Source organism: Cynoglossus semilaevis, chromosome 14 (genome assembly GCF_000523025.1).
Source record: "Cynoglossus semilaevis isolate Cse_v1.0 chromosome 14, Cse_v1.0, whole genome shotgun sequence".
In the NCBI taxonomy this organism is placed as follows: Eukaryota; Metazoa; Chordata; class Actinopteri; order Pleuronectiformes; family Cynoglossidae; genus Cynoglossus; species Cynoglossus semilaevis.
Genome location: NC_024320.1, coordinates 15755504 through 15769002, shown reverse-complemented (window position 1 = coordinate 15769002; position 13499 = coordinate 15755504). Strand labels below are relative to the sequence as shown.

Sequence of the window (13499 nt, the reverse complement as noted above, 5' to 3'; positions counted from 1 at the left end):
CTCCCATCATGCATCTGTGCCTGGTGGCAGCACCAGCGTGGGGCTGACGGGGCTCGGTTCCAGAGGAGGGACAGTGTCCAGAGAGTGTGAGGAGCCTGGCTGGGCCTAACGAGGTGATTAAAACGATAAGGGGAAGCACGGGTGAGTTGGCGTGGCCTGCAGCCACCGTGCACACTCACGTGCACACGCAGGGAAGGAGACACTAGACCAGACTGAGAGACTGAGAGAGAGAGTGAGAGAGAGTGAGAGAGAGTGAGGGAGAGTGAGAGAGTGCCAGAAGGACCACATTCAGTAATGTGTGAGTCTGTGTCCTTGGGCTCCTGCTGTCAGGAAGTCTCTGTCTCTTGGTCCTGACATGTCTTCAATACCCCCTGCTGTGAGTCTCACAGCGGACATGCGCACACACAGACACACACACAGACAGACAGACAGACAGACAGCCCTAATTGCTCCACAGACATGGACACTGATGGTCTTACGGTCTGTGGTCCGTGGTCTGTGGTCCGTGGTCTTCTGGTCCAGACTCTTCCTCAGCCAAAGTCGTGAAGACTCCCTCCAAGGCTGTTTTGTTGCTCTCTGCTGCAGCTGATGTACAGACGGTGTAGACAGAGGAGAAAGGGGGGGGGGGGGGTGACTGCAGCTCGGTGTCTCACAGAGATCCTTTCCTGAGGCCACAGAGGTCAAAGTTCAAATCTGAAGTTAAGAGGATGGGAGGAGTTCAGATGATATTGAAATAACGTGGGATGAGACTTGAAGAGTGAAGTGAAGTGGACTCAATCTGATGAGAGAGAAAACGATATATACATAATCTGATGAGATTAAATGAGATGGCAGGAGATTCCTTTGAGAATAAGTGGGTATAGACATGAAGTTAAAAATGTTGTCACATGAGATGAGATTAAATGATGAGTTTGAACATGAGAAGGTCGTCCAAAACAAAGATCAGGTGGAATAAGATTAAACTGGGTCAAATAAAATAATCTCACATTCAGCCTGGGTTCCATGACACTGGATGTCCAAACAGTTTTTGGAGAAGAGATGAGGTGTAAATACAAAGTCCTAAAAATACAATCAAACGAGACACGACGACAGCAGAAGAAAGTGAACCAGAACTGGATCAGAACGAGATGAGATTTTATGATCAGAGTTACAACAGGGTGAGACTGTGCTGTGACCCCGCAGGATGGGCTCAGGTCTATTTTGGTGAGGTTTTAGTTTAGTTTGGTGGAGACACCTTGTTACGGCTCTTCCTGTTATCATCCAGACTGAGTCAGAGGCGGAGGAACAGAGAACGTCGCTGATTTACGATCATGATGATTGCTTTTAGGGGCTTATATCAACCATGCAGCTGGGGCCTATAATATCGCACCGGAAATGGGATGCAAATTCCAAACTTTCAACTTGAGTTACAGGCTGAAGAAAGGAGAGAGGAGAAGAGAAGAAAAGTACGGGCTTTTTTGTTCCGGCTGGTTTTAAAGAGCAGAGGTGTTGTCACTCTGACGTGACGTCTGTAATGGAGTTATTTCTCTAATCAGTGTGCAGAGGCTGCAGCTGTCTGAGACGCTTGTTGCAACAAAGGAACACCTTGAACCTGTGTGACATATTCTCGCCTGTCAGCCGTCACACACACACACACACACACCTTGCAAACACAAAGACGCCCACCGCACACACACATACACAAACACTCTGGGGTTTGAAGATTCCCAGGGAGCAGTGGGACGGAGCTGTGAAATGGGAAGGATTAGTCACTTTGTCAGGAGATGTATGAGGCTTCTCTCAGGTGGACGACAAGCCACGGGGGGCGTCAGTGTGTGAGGCAGAGGGAAGAGATGAAGAGGGAGGACGACGGCGGAGAAATTAGAGGTCTGATAGAGGAGGGCAGACATGGAGGAGACGGATGAGAGGGAGTCAAAATGAAGACGAAGAGTGGCCAGGAAATGTTGTTCGCACAGAAACCATAGAAAAAAAAAAGAAACAACTGATGATCCAGAGACTCCCAATCCCAATTATGACTTTATTCCATTTGAATATGAGGCCAGAAAAGAACAAACGCTGCTTTAGTTTTCTTAGAAAATGTACAGTCGACTTCTGGCGCTGACCAAAATGACACAATGTCTACAGAAATATGGGAAAGCAGAAGCAGAAAAGTCAGTTTGTAAAAGTAAAAACTGTTCCAGAATATCACACCTACATGTCCGGCTGCTACTGTCCGCTGCTTTATTTAAAGGAGTGTGTGTGTGTGTGTGTGTGTGTGTGTGTGTTCAAGCCTGAACAGGAGGTGTGGGATCCAGGAAAGCTGGAGGTCCCATGTGAGAATGTGGCCGTCCTCGGAGCTGCCGCGGCAGGCCTCGACACCATCTGTGCGCCCAGCAGGACGCGGGGCGCGCTCTGAGCCACCCAGACACATATGGACATACAAAGGTGTGCTCTCTCTCTCTCTCTCTCTCTCTCTCCCATGGGCTTCCAGTCACATGTTCACTTGAACCAGAGGGAATCACAGAGAACAGCCAGATCCTTCATCCAGAGGAAGATGATGAGAGTGTTGACTCAACAGGACCATGACAACATCACCGTGACATCATACGTGATGACTTCAACCAATTACTGTAACGAGTCATTCACAGTGGACCCCCCCCCACACACACACGACAATCAACACCAGACCCAACATGAGCATCAACCTCAGTGACCTCTCCTTCTCTCCTGCAGGAAGTTCCTGCACCGTCCTCACAAATCTGCTCTTTATTCCTTTCTTTTTTTATCTCACCTGCTGAGCTCAGACCTACATTCTCAGTCCTTGCAGCCGCTCCCTCCTGACCGCTGACCTCCAGCTCCTCCTGAAGCTGCACCTGCCTCATTTGCTGCACTGGTGATGCACCCTCTGCTTCACACACCTCCATCCTCCTCCACCTTACCCTCCTGGCCTGCTGCCCTTCCCCCGCTCTCCTCCGCCTACCCGTCTCCCTTTGGCCCCCGAGCCTCCCCCGTGCGGCCCCTGCGTCCCTGCATCCAGGGCCTCCAGCTGGCTGATGAGTTCATTAGGCCCAGAGCTCTGCCAAGGAGCACGGCACTGTAAGGGCCAAACAGAGAGGCCATCAGGAGAGAGGGGGCCCTGGTGGTCGTTGGGCACGGTGCGTGCTCATTGGAGCTGAGACAGAAAAGTCACACGATGTCCAAGAGGACGATTTTTCTAGGCCTCATTGTCCATTCCCAGACTTGGACCCTGCACTGGGTGCAATAACAGTCTGACTCTCAGTCTGGATCTTCACCGGGACCAGGCCTGCTGGTTTTAAGGATCCAGGAGGGAAACAGATTTCTAATAATCCCCACGGGTCACAGTGACATCTGGCCTCACACTCCAGCCTTGGCTCAATTAATGCAGGAAAACACAAAACAACAAAAGTGCCAGGGGCAAAGATGTGGGGCATTTTAACAAACCACTTTGTCTGTGTGTGTATCAGTGTCTCTTCCTGCCAGTGTGTGTGTGTGTGTGTGTGTGTGTGTGTGTTTAACATATTGATCGAAGCATTTGAAGTCAATCGCACTGAAGTTTTATGTAAATTAAGTTGAAATATTTTGAAGCCGGGAGCAGGAATTAATGATCACATCTGAAAAGAAATGTGAGGGTGAAAAAAAATCAAGACTTTTTTTAACTCCCAGAAACGTCGTCTGTGGTTCCTTAGTTCACTAGAATCTTTGTTTGATACAATTTGTACTGGTTCACACCAACTAAGTCAGTTATATATTTTTTTATTTATTATATATTCATTATTTAAATGTATAAAATATATTTTTTATATTTTTATTCTACAGAATCACAAAGAATGAGTTTTTCCTCTTTATCAATAGAATCTGGACAAGTTGATGGTTTGGGAGTTTTTGGACGTTCTGGTGGTCGAGGTTTCAGGTTTTATGTCGTCGTGATGTCAAACTCTTTATTTACTAATAAGATCAAATGAAACGTCTTATTTGTTCCATTTTTACATCAAAGTCTAAGCACACAGCCAGGCACCTGTGTGAATACTGTCACACACACACACACACACACACACACCTTAACTGCAGCTGCACTCTCACCTTCTCCTTCCTCCCTTCCTTCCTCGCTCTCGTGGTTGGTTCAGCTGGGGTCAGGGCCTCGATGGCTGGGCTCAGGTGTAGCCTCAGCTGGACAAGAAAAGGAGGAGGAGAAGGTGGAGGAGAAAAAAAAAGCCGGGATGACGTCAGGATCATCTAACCAGGAGTGAAAAAAGGAAAAAGAAAGAAATAAATAAAGGTGATCAAATGCATGTTTCAAGGCTTGATAACCAGGAAAAAAAAAAAAAAAAATACAACAGCTTTGTCTCGTTCTTCCTCCTCTGTTCCTCCACCACCCCCATCCTCTCCTCCTCCTTTTCCCCTCTCTCCTCTTCCCTCCCTGACTCCTTCTCTCCTGGGAAAGGCCTGGCCGGCCTCGGCCTGAACGCCATCTGCTGCATAATGTAACGGGATGGAAGTCCAAATCCTTCATTTCCACTCTCTGCTTGTCAGCTGTGTGTGTGTGTGTGTGTGTGTGTGTGTGTTGGCCATATACACTGAAAAGCTGTAAATATGTGAGCATGCATGTGTGTTGGTAAAAATCTCATTTCACGGATGTTGTGACATCACTTTAGTCTAGCGTTGATGATGACTGACAGCTGTGATTAACTAAAATAAGGGGCGGGGGTAATGCCAAAGGTACGTGTGTGTGTGTGTGTATGGAAAGTGCAACTTCAGTAATTTTTACCATCAGAGAAGGAAAAAAAGAGAAGGCAATGCTGAGTCGTTGATTCATTTTTCGAGGCTAAAAAATTCAATGAAACCAAAATGGTGTGTGTAGAATGAAGGGCAGGTGGTCCAAAGTCTGGACATGGGACCAACGCTGGTACCTAGACTGGTCGACATAGTTGTTAAATGTAGTCTTTTTCTCCTGCCATCAGAGTAGATAATAACTTTTTAACTAAATGTCATTTGAACATATGTTCCAAGGCCACAGGGAGTGAGGTTGTTTTCATCAAATGACGGACCATTTTACTAACTTTATTTTACTAAATATTTGGGTGGTTTTCTCAAAATATTTTTAAGCTAACCATAAGCTTTTGAATATCACATTTGCAGCCTGACATGCTAGAGTAAAGGGAAGGGTGATTGAGGAGTCCTGGGTCTGCTGCAATCTGCAGGGGACCCACTAGATGTCACTAATTCTTACTTTTAAAAATCACCTCCAGGGAATTATTAAAACCACATTAGATCCAACATTAGGCTTTTTGTTTACTACTTAAACAACAGTGTGTTCATGCGCACGTGCATGTACACACACCCCTCACACCCTCAATCACACATGGACATGAGTTGGGTATAAGCCCCGCCCCCCCCCCCCCCCCCCGCGCGGGGGGGGGGGGGGGGGGCACACAGTGGTCTGCCCTGGTCTCTGAGGGGCCACTGTGAAATGGGGGGCCATCTGTTTTCTGGTAATAGGCTTTCTCCTCGTTCACCCTTCTCTCCTGCTGCTGTTCCTCCTCCTTCACCTCCTTCCTCCTGAATGACATGTAGATTCTACTAGTTCTACTCCAAACCAACAGCAGACACACACAGACACGACAGTCTGCCTCTGCCTAACTCACCAGCTCCTCTTTTCCTTCCTCATCCTTCTCCTCACAGTTTTCCTCCTTCGGCTCCTAATCCACCTCCTCTTCTTCTATCTATACCGCTGTATTTCACCTCTCCTCCGTCCTCCGTCCTTCTCCAAGTCCATTGTTCTTGCCCTTCCTCAGCCCATCTTCTTCTTCTTCTTCCTCTCTATGCATCGCCTACATTTCTTTTCTTTGATTTTTTTTCTCCCTCTCCATACTCTTGTTTTTCTGCCTTCACCTCCTCTTGATCCTCCTCGGCTGTATCCTTCACCTTCTTTGTCCACAATTGTCAATTTTGTTGAAGTTTTTGGAATTCTTTGTTGCTGGATTGATCAAAATAGTTGTCATGGTGACAGCGGGAACATGGGATTATGTATTTGATTTTTTTTTTTATTTAAATTCAGCCACATCTGAATGTGTCGCTGTCCAAGGTCCTGACTGTAAAGTGTTTGCTCGGCTTTTCACAAGTTCTCCTGCTGTAAGGACACACACGTACACAGCTGCTCCTCTACAGGGTTACACACACACACACAGTCACAGTTATATGTGTCATTATGGTTTGTGCATGACAACATCAATATGTCATCTGATCAGGTTCATTACTCTGCTGCTGCTGCTGTATTATCAGATTGATGTTAGAGTGAGCTTCACTGTTAGATCACGATGATGAGCTGCAGCAGCGTCTGCATCTCATTCACACACAGCACACCTGATCAATAGACCTGGGGGGGGGGGGGGGGGGGGGGGGGCAGCACACCCTTTAAATGTGTGTGTGTTGTCCAGGTATCTGCTGTTGTGGGGACCAAAGACTGAGTCTTGGTCCAATCCCTTCATTACACCTGCAGCAGAAAGGCTCCTTCAGCTGGTTAATCCCAACACCTTGACTGTCATTCTGAAGATCTTTATGTTTCATGGAATTCAACTTCACCTTTACATTTACTCAGAGCTTGATAGCTGGAAAATGTCATTGAGACACATCCAGTAAATAAGTCAGTGATCAGTTCATTTTTCAGTCCTTGATGATGTTCTTTTATCTTACAGCTCCTCTCGCTTCTATTCTATATTCCAGATCCTTTCAGGGTACATTTTTATTGATCTTTTTTATTTTTATTTTTAATTTAGCTGCTCCACATTAGGCCATTGTGAGGGTGTGAATAGAACAGAAAGCCAAATCATGACAAGGATAAAGACACACAGCCTTGAAACTGCCTGCTCTGTGTCCTCACACACCGCTGGGTTAGTGCTGGACACAAAGTGGAATCATTTTATCCAGAGGAGCTTTTTATAAAAATCTCTCAGCAGGGTGTCTGCCGACCGCTTCTTCTTCTGACTCTTACCTGCTGCTTATAAACTCCATTCACAACAGACAGACTGACAGACAGACAAACAGAGCATCCCATTTAAAGAGCAGTTTTACAGTCTGTTCTGGAAGAAACCAGATGTGAATTCATCTGTTGTTTCAGTCAAAGTGCAGCAAACAAGCTGTCAGGACTGTCCCTGTTACAGGACTGAAGAATCGGAGGCGTCTAAACGCTCGGCTGCTGCTTCAGCTCCTGCTGCAAGCATTTTTTTATTACCTTTATTCCTGCGCGCACACACACACACACACACACACACACAGAGCAGTGATAGCTCACACTTACACTAATTTAATGCTCCATTCCCCTCTATTAATCTCCCATTCTGTCCACACTTTTATTGTTGCTGTAAATGAAGAGGCTGAAACACACGGTTCCAAACAAAAGACACAAAAGATTTATACTGCAGTCTGTCAGCGTGTGTGTGTGTCGGTGTGTGTGTGTGTGTGTGTGTACATGGGCACAGACAGGGCCTAAAGGAAGGGCCCTGCTGCCAGCTGTCAGCTATAATTAAACAAGATCGCCAGAATATAAGATGTTCCTAGTACTGTTGGCAGTTCAGAGGAACACACTCTCTTTGGTACCGTCTGCAGTCAAACCACCTCTGGTTCCTGGTTCTACTCCTGGTGCTGTAGTGGATCCTGGTTTATACTGTTTTATACTGTTACGGTTACTCCTGGTGCTGTAGTGGATCCTGGTACTGTATCATGTCCACCTGCTTCTTCTCTCCTGGTACTGTTTATACTGTTCCTTGAAAGTTGACATGTTCCTGTCTACAGCACAGTTCCTGGTACCAACCAAAGTGGCCGACTCTAGTGCCTGTCATTTATGTTCCACACGGTTCTCAGTAATTGCCCAGTAAATGGTACAAAATAGTACTCCAGGTACTACAAACTACTCACAGGAGTTCTTGCCCTGGAACATAGTTCATGTAACAACCTGAAGTTCTAATTCCTGTACTTGAAATGTTCCTGGTTCCTGGTACTGTTGCAGTAGAAACTCCACTGAGTTTCTGACTTTAGTTTCTGTCATGGTGAAGAACCAATGGTGCATGATACTGTATCAGGTTTATGTGTGTGTGTGTGTGTGTGTGTGTGTGTGTGTGTACATAGTTGGGCAGGGGGGTTCATGCATGGGCACAGACGGGGCCCCTGAAGGCGTGGCCCCCGCTGCCAGCTGTCAGCTATAATTAAACAGTACTGCAGTGTCTATCACTGATTATGTTTGACCTGGTTAATAAGGCGAGAGAGTGCCACCTACGTGTGGCAGGGAGCGCTGCGCCTCCCCATTGTCCCCCACTGTCTGCTGTAACACAACATTATTAATTCACTGCATCGACGATGACAAAAGCTGAACTCTGCTGAGGACAGATAGATCTGGAAAATAAACGAACAAAACAACGAGAATCTTGTTTATTTAAAAATACGATAAATTGAAAATCCTGACATGTTGCTGTTTGACGGGCCTTGGTCTGGGTAAAGTAGTCTGGGTTTTCCCGCGGCTCATCTCATCAGCTAACCTTTGGCTAATTTAAGCTAATATTTAGTTTTCCGAGAACAAGGCTCTGCTTTGTCTGACTTTAGGTTGTTTTTATGTAAACGTGTCATTTGTAGTGCAGGTTTAACTTATCGCTACGCCATTTTGTTTTTATATAAGTACCAGTTAAAACCAGGTAGATGATCACATTTCTTAGTGCCAGTTGTATCACATCTGTAAATATCAGAGTCCTAATAATCATCAGTTCGGCTCAGAGGATGGATCTCCTCCTGGATCTGTCTTTGCTACCAGGCTCCAATCAGTGCTGAATTAATAATAAGCAAATCAAAGCGGTTCATTTAATCAAGGCGATGAAAAATTAATGCCTGACATTTTCCAGACTGCACTGTAAGAGGAACCAATCACGTTTCTATCAATATGACATTAGACTCACCGACAAAACTGAGTTACATCTGAACCTGTGGCTCCTCAACCTGCTGGTAACCAGAGCCGTCGCTGGTCATTAGACCAAACCTGTGGTCTTGACTTCTTTGGTGGACCATCAGTTCAACACTCCTGATTGGTTAGAAAACTCTGTTACTGTCCATGTACTCCCTAATAGTCCTGATTCTAGGATTACTATTTTATTGTCCATCATTTGCAGTTGTACTGCGTTTACTAGTAATGGCTCGATCAGATGCTCAGAATATTAACCCGATATTGGTCAAAATTTCAGGACATAAAAAAACCCAAACAACTATATCCCAAACGATCCGACACTTGAGCCTAAAAGTTCAACTTAACTTTGTGCAACACACCGTAAACAGGGACACTGTCGTCTCAGCAGCAGCAGCAGCAGCAGCAGCAGCAGCCTGTGGCTGGAGGAGAAAAGAAAGTACCGGATGGTTTCCAAACATCAGGGCGGTTCAGGTGCATTTTAAAAACAAATGTAAGAAAATGGCCAAAAAACAAGTCTTCAGCTGAGACTGAGCACGTCCAGAAACACGGCCACCCTGCAGAGTGAGGCAGGGCTGACGGTGTGGACATGTGGACGTGTGGACGAACATGAGCTCACACACAGCTGTGACTCTGCAGTTCACTGTGGAGTCTGGTTCTCTACAAAAATGCTTCAAAATGAAAAGGCTGCAGAAAAACGGATGGAACTGTTCCTAACTCCTGGAACTGACCACAGTTACCTGAACAGGTTCCAGTGATGGGGACACAGCTGTGACCAGAACCTCAGATTCAGTTCCACACAATCACTGACAGCGTCTGTTGTCACTGGTCTTGTTCTTGTAGTGAACATGTACATAGTATATAACACTTATTTCTGTCCATGACTCCAGACTCAAGAGTGTCTCCCAGCTGTGACTGGTCTAATTTAGTCTCTCCTCCACCGTCCTCTGACGGTCCACAGGCCATGGATCAGGTCAGGGTCTAAGAGGAGCTGGTGTTTGTCCTGGGGGGTTCCTGGACACTGATTCTGTCACTGTTCCACAGCCCCCTCCCCCCCCGAGCCTCCTGTCCTCACAGTCCTCAGTTTCAGCTGGAGGGTGTCCCCTGCTGCCCCGCCTCTCTAATGAAGACTGACACACGTCCTCCGGATCTGATCTAGTCTGAAACATGGGCCCCAGGCTCTGATTTTCTGTCTCCCGTTATTGACTCCAGCGCACTCCCTTTTACCCAGAAGGCAGTGCTGCTGAATCAGAGCAGGGGGCGCAGGGGGCAGATGCAATTGTGTGGACTGGTGAGAACCTAATTGTCTTTATTCATGAGCTGAGTGATTGATATTAGAAAGAAAATAAGAGACTCTAATTGTCCTCTGATACGAAGGATGTCTCTCAGAGACACACCCTGGACTTCTGCATTGTCGGTGTTCACAGGTGGGTGAGATATCAAAGTGACAGCGTCTCTGCTGCAGCACATCCAGACGTATCACTTCAACTCACTCCTCCTGTCATTTCTGACATTTCCATGGTTTTACAGCAAAAACCCAAGAGAAACAAACACCCAACTGTGTGAGACCCTCGTTCACCAGGGTGGGATATAAACCCATAAACATCTGGATTCACCCTTGAAAATCGGAATGTTTCCTCAGCGTCTTCCAAAGCTCTAATAATTAGAATAAATAGAATACTGTTGGCTAATTATGTCCCGAAATAAATGTACGAGCAAATACAAAACAGTTCACAAAAATATATTGTGTAAAAAAAAAAAGAGACACTGGAATTCTGAACAATAAATTAGCAGGTCAAAATAGAGATAAAAAAGAACCATCAAACATTGTTAAAACTGGTCAAAGAGTAAAAACATTAGGGATGGATTCAAAGTAAATGACTGACGACTTCAGGTCAACCAGGTGTGTTTTCATCTTCACGCTTCCATCTGTTCATACATATTAATTCAGTGATTTAACAGGAAGAAAACGTCACTGTTTTTATCACAATTCTTTCTGTCAACTTTTGGACCTGTTTTCTGAGGAGGACAGATCTGCCACAGTCAAACTCACGAGGGATAAAACCTTGACTGACTCAGGTAAGTGCAAATTAACGTGTGGGCCCACGTGTGTGTGCGTGCGCACACACACACACACACACTGCATACTTTGAATGATGATGAAAGCAGGGTTTCTGCATGGGTGTGTGTGTGTTAATGTGATAAGCTCCAGTAAAACACATACCTGATGCCATTAAATGCAATTTCCCCTGTGTGTGTGTGTGTGTGTGTGTGTGTGTGTGTGCGTGTGTGTGTGTGCGTGAGCCATTTGTCAGCTGCTAACGCTGCACGCTTTATTAAAAAGCTCATCCGCTTCAATTAACTGCAGCAACAGAGCACTTTAACTCCACACTAATCCTGTCAAGATGTTTAAACTGAAGCTTCACGTCACTGTAGCCACAGCAGTGGGAAAAAAACTGTTTTTAATCATTCCCTTATTGATTGATTTCTTTTTAATCCAGTCATCAGTCAGGACATGGGCTGAGGTTCACACACTCCACCTCAACATACGCCGCTGCACCAAATTAGCCCCAAACATACAAAACAAACAAATCCAAACAACCTGAGGTTCGGCCACCAACATCTGACCACACGGTAAAAACACCGGTATTTACCAGTTAACCCTGGAAATGGCTGACGGCTGATGACATCACTGTCATGTGTGACCAACCAAGTCACAACGCTGCTGAGACGACAAAGTGTCCAAGTTGACCGACACTCGTCCCACAATAACTTCATACACACACACTGACACCTGTAAACACAGTGTGTGATGTCATGGCGTCTTCTATGCCTGTGGGTCACGTCAGGACCAGGACCAGGACCAGGTCCAGGTCCAGGTCCAGGACCAGGTCCAGGACAAGGTCCAGGTCCAGGACCAGGTCCAGGTCCAGGACCAGGTCCAGGACAAGGTCCAGGTCCAGGACCAGGTCCAGGACAAGGTCCAGGTCCAGGACCAGGTCCAGGACCAGGTCCAGGTCCAGAACTGAGCAACGAGACCTGCCGTCTGAACCAGCGCTCAGAAGAGAAGACTAGTGATCAATGCTGGTCCACACCTGGTGTCCAGACTGAGTACTACATCACAGCTTTGACTCAGTCTTGTCTCAATTCTGAAAACCTGATTGCTGCAGTAAAAATCTCCCAAATGTTCTGCCACTTGTGAACAAGAAGAGAAAAAAAATGGTAAAAATTGTAAAAAAAAAAAATGAATACAAGATTGACCTTCCTTCAAAGAAAATGTACCACCATTTAAACCAACCAAGGTCTGCAACTGCTTTGTACAAGGATAACCACACACACACAAACACACTCTCACACACACACACACAGACACCCAGGGCCAGCAGGGAGCTGGCAGTTTTCATGGTGCTGCCACCAGGGAATCCTGGGTGGAGTTTGCAGGAAGGATGAAGGTGTAAATTGGGTGAAGACTGGGTGTAAACGCTGGGTGAGAGGAAAAGCTTCAGTTCTGTTCTGATTCTAGATGCTCCGTCACGCATGTGCTGAGGGAAGGGCCGAGCAACAGAAGACAAGAAGGAGAAGGAGGAAGAGGATGAGGAGGAGTCGTCTGGAGCTGGAGTTTGTCCTTCATGCCAACTACTTTCACAAAGCTCTCTCTCTCTCTCTCTCTGCCTGTGTTTGTCTGAGCTCAACCTTCAGAAAGATAACAAGTCAACCCACAAACAGATGAGAATGTTTTCTTTAGAAATGACGGTGTGATTTTTCAAAATGTTTTTGGATATTTAACAGCCAACAGAATCTGTCTCATCGACACAATTTTACATTATTATATAATATTTATATTACAAGTTAATTTAATTGTGCCAATTCTGTTGGCTCTTCCATTTGTTCCACTCACCTTCACTCTTAGCCTGTCAGAACATCATTTTATTTTTTGCCTTAGTATTTGGTAATTCTGGGCTGACGTTTTTAACTTCACTTTTAGTTCTCTGGAATTAGTTCGATTCCAGCTTTTGATGACATTTTCTTATAATACTAAAATAACCATAACATAACCCATCCATCCATTTTCATCCACTTATCCGTTACCGCGTCGCGGGGGCAGCAGTTTCCACGACCGCCACCCAAATCCCACTGCACCGTACCATCCCACTGGAAGGTACCAACCGCCCTGACCGGGATTCGAACTTGCCACCAATGACAGAGTAACTGCCTCTGGGCCAAAGCGCCACTAACATACAACCATGATACTAAAATATTTGTCATGTCATTTGATATGAAACTGCATCACACTGTGAAGAGATGCAGCACGAGTGGATGGAACAACACGGACCGGTTTGGTGTATTTCTCCGTCAGGTGAGTCCAGGTGTAAGAACAGACGTCAGTCTGTGGTTCTGCTGACCATGAAGAAACACATTTACTTCATCATTTCATATCCATCAACCTGACGCTGATGAAATTTGAAAGTGTAATCAGCGAAACCAAAGCTAAAGGCGAGCAGGTGTGACTCGTCCTGGATCATAACAGAGACCAATTGCAATTAGACCCAAAATGGTT

At 45.9% G+C, this 13499-nt stretch overlaps 1 protein-coding gene across 4 annotated transcripts in view; it reads right to left on the bottom strand.

The window, feature by feature from the left end:
- The window catches only part of nhlh2 (nescient helix loop helix 2), a 10346-nt gene extending 5791 nt beyond the window's left edge, over positions 1–4555 (bottom strand). For 2 of the 4 annotated variants that reach the window (XR_003051757.1, XM_025062451.1), the window contains exon 1: positions 480–625. The gene's annotated coding sequence lies outside the window, so the exon portion shown is untranslated. Of the gene's footprint in view, positions 1–479; positions 779–4080 lie in introns of those variants that run through there. The other 2 variants (XR_003051758.1, XM_025062452.1) reach the window with 2 other exon arrangements.
- Between the last annotated feature and the right edge of the window lie 8944 nt (positions 4556–13499).